Raw genomic sequence first — 20,668 nt, forward strand, 5'->3', positions numbered from 1 at the left:
AAATGAACTTTTTATTGCTTTAAATGCGTTTTCAGCCTGATTGTGCACTTTAGGTGAAAATGTCAAAATCTTCAAAATGAGCATAAGCACGATGAAATTAATGCTGGAATCATCTTCAGGATGCTAGAATACACTGAATACAGCAAAAATTTTGAGTCTACAACGTTTAGTTTAGGTGTGAGAGCCAAAATGAACTTTTTATTGCTTTAAATGCGTTTTCAGCCTGATTGTGCACTTTAGGTGAAAATGTCAAAATCTTCAAAATGAGCATAAGCACGATGAAATTAATGCTGGAATCATCTTCAGGATGCTAGAATACACTGAATACAGCAAAAATTTTGAGTCTACAACGTTTAGTTTAGGTGTGAGAGCCAAAATGAACTTTTTATTGCTTTAAATGCGTTTTCAGCCTGATTGTGCACTTTAGGTGAAAATGACAAAATCTTGAAAATGAGCATAAGCACAATGAAATTAATGCTGGAATCATCTTCAGGATGCTAGAATACACTAAATACAGCAAAAATTTTGAGTCTACAACGTTTAGTTTAGGTGTGAGAGCCAAAATGAACTTTTTATTGCTTTAAACGCGTTTTCAGCCCCTGATTGTACACTTAAGGTGAAAATGTCAAAATCTTCAAAATGAGCATAAGCACGATGAAATTAATGCTGGAATCATCCTCAGGATGCTAGAATACACTAAATACAGCAAAAATTTTGAGTCTACAACATTTAGTATAGGTGTGAGAGCCAAAATGAACTTTTTATTGCTTTAAATGCGTTTTCAGCCTGACTGTGCACTTAAGGTGAAAATGTCAAAATCTTCAAAATGAGCATAAGCACAATGAAATTAATGCTGGAATCATCTTCAGGATGCTAGAATACACTAAATACAGCAAAAATTTTGAGTCTACAACGTTTAGTTTAGGTGTGAGAGCCAAAATGAACTTTTTATTGCTTTAAATGCGTTTTCAGCCCCTGATTGTACACTTAAGGTGAAAATGTCAAAATCTTCAAAATGAGCATAAGCACAATGAAATTAATGCTGGAATCATCTTCAGGATGCTAGAATACATAAATACAGCAAAAATTTTGAGTCTACAACGTTTAGTTTAGGTGTGAGAGCCAAAATGAACTTTTTATTGCTTTAAACGCGTTTTCAGCCCCTGATTGTACACTTAAGGTGAAAATGTCAAAATCTTCAAAATGAGCATAAGCACAATGAAATTAATGCTGGAATCATCTTCAGGATGCTAGAATACACTAAATACAGCAAAAATTTTGAGTCTACAACGTTTAGTTTAGGTGTGAGAGCCAAAATGAACTTTTTATTGCTTGAAATGCGTTTTCAGCCTGATTGTGCACTTTAGGTGAAAATGTCAAAATCTTAAAAATGAGCATAAGCACAATTAAATTAATGCTGGAATCATCTTCAGGATGCTAGAATACACTAAATACAGCAAAAATTTTGAGTCTACAACGTTTAGTTTAGGTGTGAGAGCCAAAATGAACTTTTTATTGCTTTAAACTCGTTTTCAGCCCCTGATTGTAAACTTAAGATGAAAATGTCAAAATCTTAAAAATGAGCATAAGCACAATGAAATTAATGCTGGAATCATCTTCAGGATGCTAAAATACACTAAATACAGCAAAAATTTTGAGTCTACAACGTTTAGTTTAGGTGTGAGAGCCAAAATGAACTTTTTATTGCTTTAAATGCGTTTTCAGCCTGATTGTGCACTTTAGGTGAAAATGTCAAAATCTTCAAAATGAGCATAAGCACGATGAAATTAATGCTGGAATCATCTTCAGGATGCTAGAATACACTGAATACAGCAAAAAACTTTGAGTCTACAACGTTTAGTTTAGGTGTGAGAGCCAAAATGAACTTTTTATTGCTTTAAACGCGTTTTCAGCCCCTGATTGTACACTTAAGATGAAAATGTCAAAATCTTAAAAATGAGCATAAGCACAATGAAATTAATGCTGGAATCATCTTCAGGATGCTAGAATACACTAAATACAGCAAAAATTTTGAGTCTACAACGTTTAGTTTAGGTGTGAGAGCCAAAATGAACTTTTTATTGCTTTAAATGCGTTTTCAGCCTGATTGTGCACTTTAGGTGAAAATGTCAAAATCTTAAAAATGAGCATAAGCACAATGAAATTAATGCTGGAATCATCTTCAGGATGCTAAAATACACTAAATACAGCAAAAATTTTGAGTCTACAACGTTTAGTTTAGGTGTGAGAGCCAAAATGAACTTTTTATTGCTTTAAATGCGTTTTCAGCCTGATTGTGCACTTTAGGTGAAAATGTCAAAATCTTCAAAATGAGCATAAGCACGATGAAATTAATGCTGGAATCATCTTCAGGATGCTAGAATACACTGAATACAGCAAAAAATTTTGAGTCTACAACGTTTAGTTTAGGTGTGAGAGCCAAAATGAACTTTTTATTGCTTTAAACGCGTTTTCAGCCCCTGATTGTACACTTAAGATGAAAATGTCAAAATCTTAAAAATGAGCATAAGCACAATGAAATTAATGCTGGAATCATCTTCAGGATGCTAGAATACACTAAATACAGCAAAAATTTTGAGTCTACAACGTTTAGTTTAGGTGTGAGAGCCAAAATGAACTTTTTATTGCTTTAAATGCGTTTTCAGCCTGATTGTGCACTTTAGGTGAAAATGTCAAAATCTTAAAAATGAGCATAAGCACAATGAAATTAATGCTGGAATCATCTTCAGGATGCTAGAATACACTAAATACAGCAAAAATTTTGAGTCTACAACGTTTAGTTTAGGTGTGAGAGCCAAAATGAACTTTTTATTGCTTTAAACGCGTTTTCAGCCCCTGATTGTACACTTAAAGTGAAAATGTCAAAATCTTCAAAATGAGCATAAGCACAATGAAATTAATGCTGGAATCATCCTCAGGATGCTAGAATACACTAAATACAGCAAAAATTTTGAGTCTACAACATTTAGTATAGGTGTGAGAGCCAAAATGAACTTTTTATTGCTTTAAATGCGTTTTCAGCCTGATTGTGCACTTTAGGTGAAAATGTCAAAATCTTCAAAATGAGCATAAGCACGATGAAATTAATGCTGGAATCATCTTCAGGATGCTAGAATACACTGAATACAGCAAAAATTTTGAGTCTACAACGTTTAGTTTAGGTGTGAGAGCCAAAATGAACTTTTTATTGCTTTAAACGCGTTTTCAGCCCCTGATTGTACACTTAAGATGAAAATGTCAAAATCTTAAAAATGAGCATAAGCACAATGAAATTAATGCTGGAATCATCTTCAGGATGCTAGAATACACTAAATACAGCAAAAATTTTGAGTCTACAACGTTTAGTTTAGGTGTGAGAGCCAAAATGAACTTTTTATTGCTTTAAACGCGTTTTCAGCCCCTGATTGTACACTTAAGGTGAAAATGTCAAAATCTTCAAAATGAGCATAAGCACAATGAAATTAATGCTGGAATCATCTTCAGGATGCTAGAATACACTAAATACAGCAAAAATTTTGAGTCTACAACGTTTAGTTTAGGTGTGAGAGCCAAAATGAACTTTTTATTGCTTTAAATGCGTTTTCAGCCTGATTGTGCACTTTAGGTGAAAATGTCAAAATCTTAAAAATGAGCATAAGCACAATTAAATTAATGCTGGAATCATCTTCAGGATGCTAGAATACACTGAATACAGCAAAAATTTTGAGTCTACAACGTTTAGTTTAGGTGTGAGAGCCAAAATGAACTTTTTATTGCTTTAAACGCGTTTTCAGCCCCTGATTGTACACTTAAGGTGAAAATGTCAAAATCTTCAAAATGAGCATAAGCACAATGAAATTAATGCTGGAATCATCTTCAGGATGCTAGAATACACTAAATACAGCAAAAATTTTGAGTCTACAACGTATAGTTTAGGTGTGAGAGCCAAAATGAACTTTTTATTGCTTTAAATGCGTTTTCAGCCTGATTGTGCACTTTAGGTGAAAATGTCAAAATCTTAAAAATGAGCATAAGCACAATGAAATTAATGCTGGAATCATCTTCAGGATGCTAGAATACACTAAATACAGCAAAAATTTTGAGTCTACAACGTTTAGTTTAGGTGTGAGAGCCAAAATGAACTTTTTATTGCTTTAAACGCGTTTTCAGCCCCTGATTGTACACTTAAGGTGAAAATGTCAAAATCTTCAAAATGAGCATAAGCACAATGAAATTAATGCTGGAATCATCTTCAGGATGCTAGAATACACTAAATACAGCAAAAATTTTAAGTTTACAACGTTTATTTTAGGTGTGTGAGCCAAAATGAACTTTTTATTGCTTTAAATGCGTTTTCAGCCTGATTGTGCACTTTAGGTGAAAATGTCAAAATCTTCAAAATGAGCATAAGCACGATGAAATTAATGCTGGAATCATCTTCAGGATGCTAGAATACACTGAATACAGCAAAAATTTTGAGTCTACAACGTTTAGTTTAGGTGTGAGAGCCAAAATGAACTTTTTATTGCTTTAAACGCGTTTTCAGCCCCTGATTGTACACTTAAGATGAAAATGTCAAAATCTTAAAAATGAGCATAAGCACAATGAAATTAATGCTGGAATCATCTTCAGGATGCTAGAATACACTGAATACAGCAAAAATTTTGAGTCTACAACGTTTAGTTTAGGTGTGAGAGCCAAAATGAACTTTTTATTGCTTTAAACGCGTTTTCAGCCCCTGATTGTACACTTAAGATGAAAATGTCAAAATCTTAAAAATGAGCATAAGCACAATGAAATTAATGCTGGAATCATCTTCAGGATGCTAGAATACACTGAATACAGCAAAAATTTTGAGTCTACAACGTTTAGTTTAGGTGTGAGAGCCAAAATGAACTTTTTATTGCTTTAAACGCGTTTTCAGCCCCTGATTGTACACTTAAGGTGAAAATGTCAAAATCTTCAAAATGAGCATAAGCACAATGAAATTAATGCTGGAATCATCTTCAGGATGCTAGAATACACTAAATACAGCAAAAATTTTGAGTCTACAACGTTTAGTTTAGGTGTGAGAGCCAAAATGAACTTTTTATTGCTTTAAATGCGTTTTCAGCCTGATTGTGCACTTTAGGTGAAAATGTCAAAATCTTCAAAATGAGCATAAGCACGATGAAATTAATGCTGGAATCATCTTCAGGATGCTAGAATACACTGAATACAGCAAAAATTTTGAGTCTACAACGTTTAGTTTAGGTGTGAGAGCCAAAATGAACTTTTTATTGCTTTAAACGCGTTTTCAGCCCCTGATTGTACACTTAAGATGAAAATGTCAAAATCTTATAAATGAGCATAAGCACAATGAAATTAATGCTGGAATCATCTTCAGGATGCTAGAATACACTAAATACAGCAAAAATTTTGAGTCTACAACGTTTAGTTTAGGTGTGAGAGCCAAAATGAACTTTTTATTGCTTTAAACGCGTTTTCAGCCCCTGATTGTACACTTAAGGTGAAAATGTCAAAATCTTCAAAATGAGCATAAGCACAATGAAATTAATGCTGGAATCATCTTCAGGATGCTAGAATACACTAAATACAGCAAAAATTTTGAGTCTACAACGTTTAGTTTAGGTGTGAGAGCCAAAATGAACTTTTTATTGCTTTAAATGCGTTTTCAGCCTGATTGTGCACTTTAGGTGAAAATGTCAAAATCTTAAAAATGAGCATAAGCACAATGAAATTAATGCTGGAATCATCTTCAGGATGCTAGAATACACTAAATACAGCAAAAATTTTGAGTCTACAACGTTTAGTTTAGGTGTGAGAGCCAAAATGAACTTTTTATTGCTTTAAACGCGTTTTCAGCCCCTGATTGTACACTTAAAGTGAAAATGTCAAAATCTTCAAAATGAGCATAAGCACAATGAAATTAATGCTGGAATCATCCTCAGGATGCTAGAATACACTAAATACAGCAAAAATTTTGAGTCTACAACATTTAGTATAGGTGTGAGAGCCAAAATGAACTTTTTATTGCTTTAAATGCGTTTTCAGCCTGATTGTGCACTTTAGGTGAAAATGTCAAAATCTTCAAAATGAGCATAAGCACGATGAAATTAATGCTGGAATCATCTTCAGGATGCTAGAATACACTGAATACAGCAAAAATTTTGAGTCTACAACGTTTAGTTTAGGTGTGAGAGCCAAAATGAACTTTTTATTGCTTTAAACGCGTTTTCAGCCCCTGATTGTACACTTAAGATGAAAATGTCAAAATCTTAAAAATGAGCATAAGCACAATGAAATTAATGCTGGAATCATCTTCAGGATGCTAGAATACACTAAATACAGCAAAAATTTTGAGTCTACAACGTTTAGTTTAGGTGTGAGAGCCAAAATGAACTTTTTATTGCTTTAAACGCGTTTTCAGCCCCTGATTGTACACTTAAGGTGAAAATGTCAAAATCTTCAAAATGAGCATAAGCACAATGAAATTAATGCTGGAATCATCTTCAGGATGCTAGAATACACTAAATACAGCAAAAATTTTGAGTCTACAACGTTTAGTTTAGGTGTGAGAGCCAAAATGAACTTTTTATTGCTTTAAATGCGTTTTCAGCCTGATTGTGCACTTTAGGTGAAAATGTCAAAATCTTAAAAATGAGCATAAGCACAATTAAATTAATGCTGGAATCATCTTCAGGATGCTAGAATACACTGAATACAGCAAAAATTTTGAGTCTACAACGTTTAGTTTAGGTGTGAGAGCCAAAATGAACTTTTTATTGCTTTAAACGCGTTTTCAGCCCCTGATTGTACACTTAAGGTGAAAATGTCAAAATCTTCAAAATGAGCATAAGCACAATGAAATTAATGCTGGAATCATCTTCAGGATGCTAGAATACACTAAATACAGCAAAAATTTTGAGTCTACAACGTATAGTTTAGGTGTGAGAGCCAAAATGAACTTTTTATTGCTTTAAATGCGTTTTCAGCCTGATTGTGCACTTTAGGTGAAAATGTCAAAATCTTAAAAATGAGCATAAGCACAATGAAATTAATGCTGGAATCATCTTCAGGATGCTAGAATACACTAAATACAGCAAAAATTTTGAGTCTACAACGTTTAGTTTAGGTGTGAGAGCCAAAATGAACTTTTTATTGCTTTAAACGCGTTTTCAGCCCCTGATTGTACACTTAAGGTGAAAATGTCAAAATCTTCAAAATGAGCATAAGCACAATGAAATTAATGCTGGAATCATCTTCAGGATGCTAGAATACACTAAATACAGCAAAAATTTTAAGTTTACAACGTTTATTTTAGGTGTGTGAGCCAAAATGAACTTTTTATTGCTTTAAATGCGTTTTCAGCCTGATTGTGCACTTTAGGTGAAAATGTCAAAATCTTCAAAATGAGCATAAGCACGATGAAATTAATGCTGGAATCATCTTCAGGATGCTAGAATACACTGAATACAGCAAAAATTTTGAGTCTACAACGTTTAGTTTAGGTGTGAGAGCCAAAATGAACTTTTTATTGCTTTAAACGCGTTTTCAGCCCCTGATTGTACACTTAAGATGAAAATGTCAAAATCTTAAAAATGAGCATAAGCACAATGAAATTAATGCTGGAATCATCTTCAGGATGCTAGAATACACTGAATACAGCAAAAATTTTGAGTCTACAACGTTTAGTTTAGGTGTGAGAGCCAAAATGAACTTTTTATTGCTTTAAACGCGTTTTCAGCCCCTGATTGTACACTTAAGATGAAAATGTCAAAATCTTAAAAATGAGCATAAGCACAATGAAATTAATGCTGGAATCATCTTCAGGATGCTAGAATACACTGAATACAGCAAAAATTTTGAGTCTACAACGTTTAGTTTAGGTGTGAGAGCCAAAATGAACTTTTTATTGCTTTAAACGCGTTTTCAGCCCCTGATTGTACACTTAAGGTGAAAATGTCAAAATCTTCAAAATGAGCATAAGCACAATGAAATTAATGCTGGAATCATCTTCAGGATGCTAGAATACACTAAATACAGCAAAAATTTTGAGTCTACAACGTTTAGTTTAGGTGTGAGAGCCAAAATGAACTTTTTATTGCTTTAAATGCGTTTTCAGCCTGATTGTGCACTTTAGGTGAAAATGTCAAAATCTTCAAAATGAGCATAAGCACGATGAAATTAATGCTGGAATCATCTTCAGGATGCTAGAATACACTGAATACAGCAAAAATTTTGAGTCTACAACGTTTAGTTTAGGTGTGAGAGCCAAAATGAACTTTTTATTGCTTTAAACGCGTTTTCAGCCCCTGATTGTACACTTAAGATGAAAATGTCAAAATCTTAAAAATGAGCATAAGCACAATGAAATTAATGCTGGAATCATCTTCAGGATGCTAGAATACACTAAATACAGCAAAAATTTTGAGTCTACAACGTTTAGTTTAGGTGTGAGAGCCAAAATGAACTTTTTATTGCTTTAAACGCGTTTTCAGCCCCTGATTGTACACTTAAGGTGAAAATGTCAAAATCTTCAAAATGAGCATAAGCACAATGAAATTAATGCTGGAATCATCTTCAGGATGCTAGAATACACTAAATACAGCAAAAATTTTGAGTCTACAACGTTTAGTTTAGGTGTGAGAGCCAAAATGAACTTTTTATTGCTTTAAATGCGTTTTCAGCCTGATTGTGCACTTTAGGTGAAAATGTCAAAATCTTAAAAATGAGCATAAGCACAATTAAATTAATGCTGGAATCATCTTCAGGATGCTAGAATACACTAAATACAGCAAAAATTTGGAGTCTACAACGTTTAGTTTAGGTGTGAGAGCCAAAATGAACTTTTTATTGCTTTAAACGCGTTTTCAGCCCCTGATTGTACACTTAAGGTGAAAATGTCAAAATCTTCAAAATGAGCATAAGCACAATGAAATTAATGCTGGAATCATCTTCAGGATGCTAGAATACACTAAATACAGCAAAAATTTTGAGTCTACAACGTTTATTTTAGGTGTGTGAGCCAAAATGAACTTTTTATTGCTTTAAATGCGTTTTCAGCCTGATTGTGCACTTTAGGTGAAAATGTCAAAATCTTCAAAATGAGCATAAGCACGATGAAATTAATGCTGGAATCATCTTCAGGATGCTAGAATACACTGAATACAGCAAAAATTTTGAGTCTACAACGTTTAGTTTAGGTGTGAGAGCCAAAATGAACTTTTTATTGCTTTAAACGCGTTTTCAGCCCCTGATTGTACACTTAAGGTGAAAATGTCAAAATCTTCAAAATGAGCATAAGCACAATGAAATTAATGCTGGAATCATCTTCAGGATGCTAGAATACACTAAATACAGCAAAAATTTTGAGTCTACAACGTTTAGTTTAGGTGTGAGAGCCAAAATGAACTTTTTATTGCTTTAAATGCGTTTTCAGCCTGATTGTGCACTTTAGGTGAAAATGTCAAAATCTTAAAAATGAGCATAAGCACAATGAAATTAATGCTGGAATCATCTTCAGGATGCTAGAATACACTAAATACAGCAAAAATTTTGAGTCTACAACGTTTAGTTTAGGTGTGAGAGCCAAAATGAACTTTTTATTGCTTTAAACGCGTTTTCAGCCCCTGATTGTACACTTAAGGTGAAAATGTCAAAATCTTCAAAATGAGCATAAGCACAATGAAATTAATGCTGGAATCATCTTCAGGATGCTAGAATACACTAAATACAGCAAAAATTTTGAGTCTACAACGTTTATTTTAGGTGTGAGAGCCAAAATGAACTTTTTATTGTTTTAAATGCGTTTTCAGCCTGATTGTGCACTTTAGGTGAAAATGTCAAAATCTTAAAAATGAGCATAAGCACGATGAAATTAATGCTGGAATCATCTTCAGGATGCTAGAATACACTGAATACAGCAAAAATTTTGAGTCTACAACGTTTAGTTTAGGTGTGAGAGCCAAAATGAACTTTTTATTGCTTTAAATGCGTTTTCAGCCTGATTGTGCACTTTAGGTGAAAATGTCAAAATCTTCAAAATGAGCATAAGCACGATGAAATTAATGCTGGAATCATCTTCAGGATGCTAGAATACACTGAATACAGCAAAAATTTTGAGTCTACAACGTTTAGTTTAGGTGTGAGAGCCAAAATGAACTTTTTATTGCTTTAAATGCGTTTTCAGCCTGATTGTGCACTTTAGGTGAAAATGACAAAATCTTGAAAATGAGCATAAGCACAATGAAATTAATGCTGGAATCATCTTCAGGATGCTAGAATACACTAAATACAGCAAAAATTTTGAGTCTACAACGTTTAGTTTAGGTGTGAGAGCCAAAATGAACTTTTTATTGCTTTAAACGCGTTTTCAGCCCCTGATTGTACACTTAAGGTGAAAATGTCAAAATCTTCAAAATGAGCATAAGCACGATGAAATTAATGCTGGAATCATCCTCAGGATGCTAGAATACACTAAATACAGCAAAAATTTTGAGTCTACAACATTTAGTATAGGTGTGAGAGCCAAAATGAACTTTTTATTGCTTTAAATGCGTTTTCAGCCTGACTGTGCACTTAAGGTGAAAATGTCAAAATCTTCAAAATGAGCATAAGCACAATGAAATTAATGCTGGAATCATCTTCAGGATGCTAGAATACACTAAATACAGCAAAAATTTTGAGTCTACAACGTTTAGTTTAGGTGTGAGAGCCAAAATGAACTTTTTATTGCTTTAAACGCGTTTTCAGCCCCTGATTGTACACTTAAGGTGAAAATGTCAAAATCTTCAAAATGAGCATAAGCACAATGAAATTAATGCTGGAATCATCTTCAGGATGCTAGAATACACTAAATACAGCAAAATTTTTGAGTCTACAACGTTTATTTTAGGTGTGTGAGCAAAAATGAACTTTTTATTGCTTTAAATGCGTTTTCAGCCTGATTGTGCACTTTAGGTGAAAATGTCAAAATCTTCAAAATGAGCATAAGCACGATGAAATTAATGCTGGAATCATCTTCAGGATGCTAGAATACACTGAATACAGCAAAAATTTTGAGTCTACAACGTTTAGTTTAGGTGTGAGAGCCAAAATGAACTTTTTATTGCTTTAAATGCGTTTTCAGCCTGATTGTGCACTTTAGGTGAAAATGTCAAAATCTTCAAAATGAGCATAAGCACGATGAAATTAATGCTGGAATCATCTTCAGGATGCTAGAATACACTGAATACAGCAAAAATTTTGAGTCTACAACGTTTAGTTTAGGTGTGAGAGCCAAAATGAACTTTTTATTGCTTTAAATGCGTTTTCAGCCTGATTGTGCACTTTAGGTGAAAATGACAAAATCTTGAAAATGAGCATAAGCACAATGAAATTAATGCTGGAATCATCTTCAGGATGCTAGAATACACTAAATACAGCAAAAATTTTGAGTCTACAACGTTTAGTTTAGGTGTGAGAGCCAAAATGAACTTTTTATTGCTTTAAACGCGTTTTCAGCCCCTGATTGTACACTTAAGATGAAAATGTCAAAATCTTAAAAATGAGCATAAGCACAATGAAATTAATGCTGGAATCATCTTCAGGATGCTAGAATACACTAAATACAGCAAAAATTTTGAGTCTACAACGTTTAGTTTAGGTGTGAGAGCCAAAATGAACTTTTTATTGCTTTAAACGCGTTTTCAGCCCCTGATTGTACACTTAAGGTGAAAATGTCAAAATCTTCAAAATGAGCATAAGCACAATGAAATTAATGCTGGAATCATCTTCAGGATGCTAGAATACACTAAATACAGCAAAAATTTTGAGTCTACAACGTTTAGTTTAGGTGTGAGAGCCAAAATGAACTTTTTATTGCTTTAAATGCGTTTTCAGCCTGATTGTGCACTTTAGGTGAAAATGTCAAAATCTTAAAAATGAGCATAAGCACAATTAAATTAATGCTGGAATCATCTTCAGGATGCTAGAATACACTAAATACAGCAAAAATTTGGAGTCTACAACGTTTAGTTTAGGTGTGAGAGCCAAAATGAACTTTTTATTGCTTTAAACGCGTTTTCAGCCCCTGATTGTACACTTAAGGTGAAAATGTCAAAATCTTCAAAATGAGCATAAGCACAATGAAATTAATGCTGGAATCATCTTCAGGATGCTAGAATACACTAAATACAGCAAAAATTTTGAGTCTACAACGTTTATTTTAGGTGTGTGAGCCAAAATGAACTTTTTATTGCTTTAAATGCGTTTTCAGCCTGATTGTGCACTTTAGGTGAAAATGTCAAAATCTTCAAAATGAGCATAAGCACGATGAAATTAATGCTGGAATCATCTTCAGGATGCTAGAATACACTGAATACAGCAAAAATTTTGAGTCTACAACGTTTAGTTTAGGTGTGAGAGCCAAAATGAACTTTTTATTGCTTTAAACGCGTTTTCAGCCCCTGATTGTACACTTAAGGTGAAAATGTCAAAATCTTCAAAATGAGCATAAGCACAATGAAATTAATGCTGGAATCATCTTCAGGATGCTAGAATACACTAAATACAGCAAAAATTTTGAGTCTACAACGTTTAGTTTAGGTGTGAGAGCCAAAATGAACTTTTTATTGCTTTAAATGCGTTTTCAGCCTGATTGTGCACTTTAGGTGAAAATGTCAAAATCTTAAAAATGAGCATAAGCACAATGAAATTAATGCTGGAATCATCTTCAGGATGCTAGAATACACTAAATACAGCAAAAATTTTGAGTCTACAACGTTTAGTTTAGGTGTGAGAGCCAAAATGAACTTTTTATTGCTTTAAACGCGTTTTCAGCCCCTGATTGTACACTTAAGGTGAAAATGTCAAAATCTTCAAAATGAGCATAAGCACAATGAAATTAATGCTGGAATCATCTTCAGGATGCTAGAATACACTAAATACAGCAAAAATTTTGAGTCTACAACGTTTATTTTAGGTGTGAGAGCCAAAATGAACTTTTTATTGTTTTAAATGCGTTTTCAGCCTGATTGTGCACTTTAGGTGAAAATGTCAAAATCTTAAAAATGAGCATAAGCACGATGAAATTAATGCTGGAATCATCTTCAGGATGCTAGAATACACTGAATACAGCAAAAATTTTGAGTCTACAACGTTTAGTTTAGGTGTGAGAGCCAAAATGAACTTTTTATTGCTTTAAATGCGTTTTCAGCCTGATTGTGCACTTTAGGTGAAAATGTCAAAATCTTCAAAATGAGCATAAGCACGATGAAATTAATGCTGGAATCATCTTCAGGATGCTAGAATACACTGAATACAGCAAAAATTTTGAGTCTACAACGTTTAGTTTAGGTGTGAGAGCCAAAATGAACTTTTTATTGCTTTAAATGCGTTTTCAGCCTGATTGTGCACTTTAGGTGAAAATGACAAAATCTTGAAAATGAGCATAAGCACAATGAAATTAATGCTGGAATCATCTTCAGGATGCTAGAATACACTAAATACAGCAAAAATTTTGAGTCTACAACGTTTAGTTTAGGTGTGAGAGCCAAAATGAACTTTTTATTGCTTTAAACGCGTTTTCAGCCCCTGATTGTACACTTAAGGTGAAAATGTCAAAATCTTCAAAATGAGCATAAGCACGATGAAATTAATGCTGGAATCATCCTCAGGATGCTAGAATACACTAAATACAGCAAAAATTTTGAGTCTACAACATTTAGTATAGGTGTGAGAGCCAAAATGAACTTTTTATTGCTTTAAATGCGTTTTCAGCCTGACTGTGCACTTAAGGTGAAAATGTCAAAATCTTCAAAATGAGCATAAGCACAATGAAATTAATGCTGGAATCATCTTCAGGATGCTAGAATACACTAAATACAGCAAAAATTTTGAGTCTACAACGTTTAGTTTAGGTGTGAGAGCCAAAATGAACTTTTTATTGCTTTAAACGCGTTTTCAGCCCCTGATTGTACACTTAAGGTGAAAATGTCAAAATCTTCAAAATGAGCATAAGCACAATGAAATTAATGCTGGAATCATCTTCAGGATGCTAGAATACACTAAATACAGCAAAAATTTTGAGTCTACAACGTTTAGTTTAGGTGTGAGAGCCAAAATGAACTTTTTATTGCTTGAAATGCGTTTTCAGCCTGATTGTGCACTTTAGGTGAAAATGTCAAAATCTTAAAAATGAGCATAAGCACAATTAAATTAATGCTGGAATCATCTTCAGGATGCTAGAATACACTACATACAGCAAAAATTTTGAGTCTACAACGTTTAGTTTAGGTGTGAGAGCCAAAATGAACTTTTTATTGCTTTAAACGCGTTTTCAGCCCCTGATTGTACACTTAAGGTGAAAATGTCAAAATCTTCAAAATGAGCATAAGCACAATGAAATTAATGCTGGAATCATCTTCAGGATGCTAGAATACACTAAATACAGCAAAATTTTTGAGTCTACAACGTTTAGTTTAGGTGTGAGAGCCAAAATGAACTTTTTATTGCTTTAAATGCGTTTTCAGCCTGATTGTGCACTTTAGGTGAAAATGTCAAAATCTTAAAAATGAGCATAAGCACAATGAAATTAATGCTGGAATCATCTTCAGGATGCTAGAATACACTAAATACAGCAAAAATTTTGAGTCTACAACGTTTAGTTTAGGTGTGAGAGCCAAAATGAACTTTTTATTGCTTTAAACGCGTTTTCAGCCCCTGATTGTACACTTAAGGTGAAAATGTCAAAATCTTCAAAATGAGCATAAGCACAATGAAATTAATGCTGGAATCATCTTCAGGATGCTAGAATACACTAAATACAGCAAAAATTTTGAGTCTACAACGTTTAGTTTAGGTGTGAGAGCCAAAATGAACTTTTTATTGCTTTAAATGCGTTTTCAGCCTGATTGTGCACTTTAGGTGAAAATGTCAAAATCTTAAAAATGAGCATAAGCACAATGAAATTAATGCTGGAATCATCTTCAGGATGCTAGAATACACTAAATACAGCAAAAATTTTGAGTCTACAACGTTTAGTTTAGGTGTGAGAGCCAAAATGAACTTTTTATTGCTTTAAACGCGTTTTCAGCCCCTGATTGTACACTTAAGGTGAAAATGTCAAAATCTTCAAAATGAGCATAAGCACAATGAAATTAATGCTGGAATCATCTTCAGGATGCTAGAATACACTAAATACAGCAAAAATTTTGAGTCTACAACGTTTAGTTTAGGTGTGAGAGCCAAAATGAACTTTTTATTGCTTTAAACGCGTTTTCAGCCCCTGATTGTACACTTAAGGTGAAAATGTCAAAATCTTCAAAATGAGCATAAGCACAATGAAATTAATGCTGGAATCATCTTCAGGATGCTAGAATACACTAAATACAGCAAAAATTTTGAGTCTAAAACGTTTAGTTTAGGTGTGAGAGCCAAAATGAACTTTTTATTGCTTTAAATGCGTTTTCAGCCTGATTGTGCACTTTAGGTGAAAATGTCAAAATCTTAAAAATGAGCATAAGCACAATTAAATTAATGCTGGAATCATCTTCAGGATGCTAGAATACACTAAATACAGCAAAAATTTTGAGTCTACAACGTTTAGTTTAGGTGTGAGAGCCAAAATGAACTTTTTATTGCTTTAAACGCGTTTTCAGCCCCTGATTGTACACTTAAGGTGAAAATGTCAAAATCTTCAAAATGAGCATAAGCACAATGAAATTAATGCTGGAATCATCTTCAGGATGCTAGAATACACTAAATACAGCAAAAATTTTGAGTCTACAACGTTTAGTTTAGGTGTGAGAGCCAAAATGAACTTTTTATTGCTTTAAACGCGTTTTCAGCCCCTGATTGTACACTTAAGGTGAAAATGTCAAAATCTTCAAAATGAGCATAAGCACAATGAAATTAATGCTGGAATCATCTTCAGGATGCTAGAATACACTAAATACAGCAAAAATTTTGAGTTTACAACGTTTATTTTAGGTGTGTGAGCCAAAATGAACTTTTTATTGCTTTAAATGCGTTTTCAGCCTGATTGTGCACTTTAGGTGAAAATGTCAAAATCTTAAAAATGAGCATAAGCACAATTAAATTAATGCTGGAATCATCTTCAGGATGCTTGAATACACTAAATACAGCAAAAATTTTGAGTCTACAACGTTTAGTTTAGGTGTGAGAGCCAAAATGAACTTTTTATTGCTTTAAATGCGTTTTCAGCCTGATTGTGCACTTTAGGTGAAAATGTCAAAATCTTAAAAATGAGCATAAGCACGATGAAATTAATGCTGGAATCATCTTCAGGATGCTAGAATACACCGAATACAGCAAAAATTTTGAGTCTACAACGTTTAGTTTAGGTGTGAGAGCCAAAATGAACTTTTTATTGCTTTAAACGCGTTTTCAGCCCCTGATTGTACACTTAAGGTGAAAATGTCAAAATCTTCAAAATGAGCATAAGCACAATGAAATTAATGCTGGAATCATCTTCAGGATGCTAGAATACACTAAATACAGCAAAAATTTTGAGTCTACAACGTTTAGTTTATTAGGTGTGAGAGCCAAAATGAACTTTTTATTGCTTTAAATGCGTTTTCAGCCTGATTGTGCACTTTAGGTGAAAATGTCAAAATCTTAAAAATGAGCATAAGCACAATTAAATTAATGCTGGAATCATCTTCAGCATGCTAGAATACACTCAATACAGCAAAAATTTTGAGTCTACAACGTTTAGTTTAGGTGTGAGAGCCAAAATGAACTTTTTATTGCTTTAAATGCGTTTTCAGCCTGATTGTGCACTTTAGGTGAAAATGTCAAAATCTTAAAAATGAGCATAAGCACAATGAAATTAATGCTGGAATCATCTTCAGGATGCTAGAATACACTAAATACAGCAAAAATTTTGAGTCTACAACGTTTAGTTTAGGTGTGAGAGCCAAAATGAACTTTTTATTGCTTTAAACGCGTTTTCAGCCCCTGATTGTACACTTAAGGTGAAAATGTCAAAATCTTCAAAATGAGCATAAGCACAATGAAATTAATGCTGGAATCATCTTCAGGATGCTAGAATACACTATATACAGCAAAAATTTTGAGTCTACAACGTTTAGTTTAGGTGTGAGAGCCAAAATGAACTTTTTATTGCTTTAAATGCGTTTTCAGCCTGATTGTGCACTTTAGGTGAAAATGTCAAAATCTTAAAAATGAGCATAAGCACAATTAAATTAATGCTGGAGTCATCTTCAGGATGCTAGAATACACTAAATACAGCAAAAAATTTGAGTCTACAACGTTTAGTTTAGGTGTGAGAGCCAAAATGAACTTTTTATTGCTTTAAACGCGTTTTCAGCCCCTGATTGTACACTTAAGGTGAAAATGTCAAAATCTTCAAAATGAGCATAAGCACAATGAAATTAATGCTGGAATCATCTTCAGGATGCTAGAATACACTAAATACAGCAAAAATTTTGAGTCTACAACGTTTAGTTTAGGTGTGAGAGCCAAAATGAACTTTTTATTGCTTTAAACGCGTTTTCAGCCCCTGATTGTACACTTAAGGTGAAAATGTCAAAATCTTCAAAATGAGCATAAGCACAATGAAATTAATGCTGGAATCATCTTCAGGATGCTAGAATACACTAAATACAGCAAAAATTTTGAGTCTACAACGTTTAGTTTAGGTGTGAGAGCCAAAATGAACTTTTTATTGCTTTAAATGCGTTTTCAGCCTGATTGTGCACTTTAGGTGAAAAATGTCAAAATCTTAAAAATGAGCATAAGCACAATGAAATTAATGCTGGAATCATCTTCAGGATGCTAGAATACACTAAATACAGCAAAAATTTTGAGTCTACAACGTTTAGTTTAGGTGTGAGAGCCAAAATGAACTTTTTATTGCTTTAAACGCGTTTTCAGCCCCTGATTGTACACTTAAGGTGAAAATGTCAAAATCTTCAAAATGAGCATAAGCACAATGAAATTAATGCTGGAATCATCTTCAGGATGCTAGAATACACTAAATACAGCAACAATTTTGAGTCTACAACGTTTAGTTTAGGTGTGAGAGCCAAAATGAACTTTTTATTGCTTTAAACGCGTTTTCAGCCCCTGATTGTACACTTAAGGTGAAAATGTCAAAATCTTCAAAATGAGCATAAGCACAATGAAATTAATGCTGGAATCATCTTCAGGTTGCTAGAATACACTAAATACAGCAAAAATTTTGAGTCTACAACGTTTAGTTTAGGTGTGAGAGCCAAAATGAACTTTTTATTGCTTTAAACGCGTTTTCAGCCCCTGATTGTACACTTAAGGTGAAAATGTCAAAATCTTCAAAATGAGCATAAGCACAATGAAATTAATGCTGGAATCATCTTCAGGATGCTAGAATACACTATATACAGCAAAAATTTTGAGTCTACAACGTTTAGTTTAGGTGTGAGAGCCAAAATGAACTTTTTATTGCTTTAAATGCGTTTTCAGCCTGATTGTGCACTTTAGGTGAAAATGTCAAAATCTTAAAAATGAGCATAAGCACAATTAAATTAATGCTGGAGTCATCTTCAGGATGCTAGAATACACTAAATACAGCAAAAAATTTGAGTCTACAACGTTTAGTTTAGGTGTGAGAGCCAAAATGAACTTTTTATTGCTTTAAACGCGTTTTCAGCCCCTGATTGTACACTTAAGGTGAAAATGTCAAAATCTTCAAAATGAGCATAAGCACAATGAAATTAATGCTGGAATCATCTTCAGGATGCTAGAATACACTAAATACAGCAAAAATTTTGAGTCTACAACGTTTAGTTTAGGTGTGAGAGCCAAAATGAACTTTTTATTGCTTTAAATGCGTTTTCAGCCTGATTGTGCACTTTAGGTGAAAAATGTCAAAATCTTAAAAATGAGCATAAGCACAATGAAATTAATGCTGGAATCATCTTCAGGATGCTAGAATACACTAAATACAGCAAAAATTTTGAGTCTACAACGTTTAGTTTAGGTGTGAGAGCCAAAATGAACTTTTTATTGCTTTAAACGCGTTTTCAGCCCCTGATTGTACACTTAAGGTGAAAATGTCAAAATCTTCAAAATGAGCATAAGCACAATGAAATTAATGCTGGAATCATCTTCAGGATGCTAGAATACACTAAATACAGCAACAATTTTGAGTCTACAACGTTTAGTTTAGGTGTGAGAGCCAAAATGAACTTTTTATTGCTTTAAACGCGTTTTCAGCCCCTGATTGTACACTTAAGGTGAAAATGTCAAAATCTTCAAAATGAGCATAAGCACAATGAAATTAATGCTGGAATCATCTTCAGGATGCTAGAATACACTAAATACAGCAAAAATTTTGAGTCTACAACGTTTAGTTTAGGTGTGAGAGCCAAAATGAACTTTTTATTGCTTTAAATGCGTTTTCAGCCTGATTGTGCACTTTAGGTGAAAATGTCAAAATCTTCAAAATGAGCATAAGCACAATGAAATTAATGCTGGAATCATCTTCAGGATGCTAGAATACACTGAATACAGCAAAAATTTTGAGTCTACAACGTTTAGTTTAGGTGTGAGAGCCAAAATGAACTTTTTATTGCTTTAAACTCGTTTTCAGCCCCTGATTGTAAACTTAAGATGAAAATGTCAAAATCTTAAAAATGAGCATAAGCACAATGAAATTAATGCTGGAATCATCTTCAGGATGCTAGAATACACTAAATACAGCAAAAATTTTGAGTCTACAACGTTTAGTTTAGGTGTGAGAGCCAAAATGAACTTTTTATTGCTTTAAACGCGTTTTCAGCCCCTGATTGTACACTTAAGGTGAAAATGTCAAAATCTTCAAAATGAGCATAAGCACAATGAAATTAATGCTGGAATCATCTTCAGGATGCTAGAATACACTAAATACAGCAAAAATTTTGAGTCTACAACGTTTATTTTAGGTGTGTGAGCCAAAATGAACTTTTTATTGCTTTAAATGCGTTTTCAGCCTGATTGTGCACTTTAGGTGAAAATGTCAAAATCTTCAAAATGAGCATAAGCACGATGAAATTAATGCTGGAATCATCTTCAGGATGCTAGAATACACTGAATACAGCAAAAATTTTGAGTCTACAACGTTTAGTTTAGGTGTGAGAGCCAAAATGAACTTTTTATTGCTTTAAACGCGTTTTCAGCCCCTGATTGTACACTTAAGGTGAAAATGTCCAAATCTTCAAAATGAGCATAAGCACAGTGAAATTAATGCTGGAATCATCTTCAGGATGCTAGAATACACTAAATACAGCAAAAATTTTGAGTCTACAACGTTTAGTTTAGGTGTGAGAGCCAAAATGAACTTTTTATTGCTTTAAATGCGTTTTCAGCCTGATTGTGCACTTTAGGTGAAAATGTCAAAATCTTAAAAATGAGCATAAGCACAATTAAATTAATGCTGGAATCATCTTCAGGATGCTAGAATACACTAAATACAGCAAAAATTTTGAGTCTACAACGTTTAGTTTAGGTGTGAGAGCCAAAATGAACTTTTTATTGCTTTAAACGCGTTTTCAGCCCCTGATTGTACACTTAAGGTGAAAATGTGAAAATCTTCAAAATGAGCATAAGCACAATGAAATTAATGCTGGAATCATCTTCAGGATGCTAGAATACACTAAATACAGCAAAAATTTTGAGTCTACAA

Source organism: Vanacampus margaritifer, chromosome 8, assembly GCF_051991255.1.
Source record: "Vanacampus margaritifer isolate UIUO_Vmar chromosome 8, RoL_Vmar_1.0, whole genome shotgun sequence".
In the NCBI taxonomy this organism is placed as follows: domain Eukaryota; kingdom Metazoa; phylum Chordata; class Actinopteri; order Syngnathiformes; family Syngnathidae; genus Vanacampus; species Vanacampus margaritifer.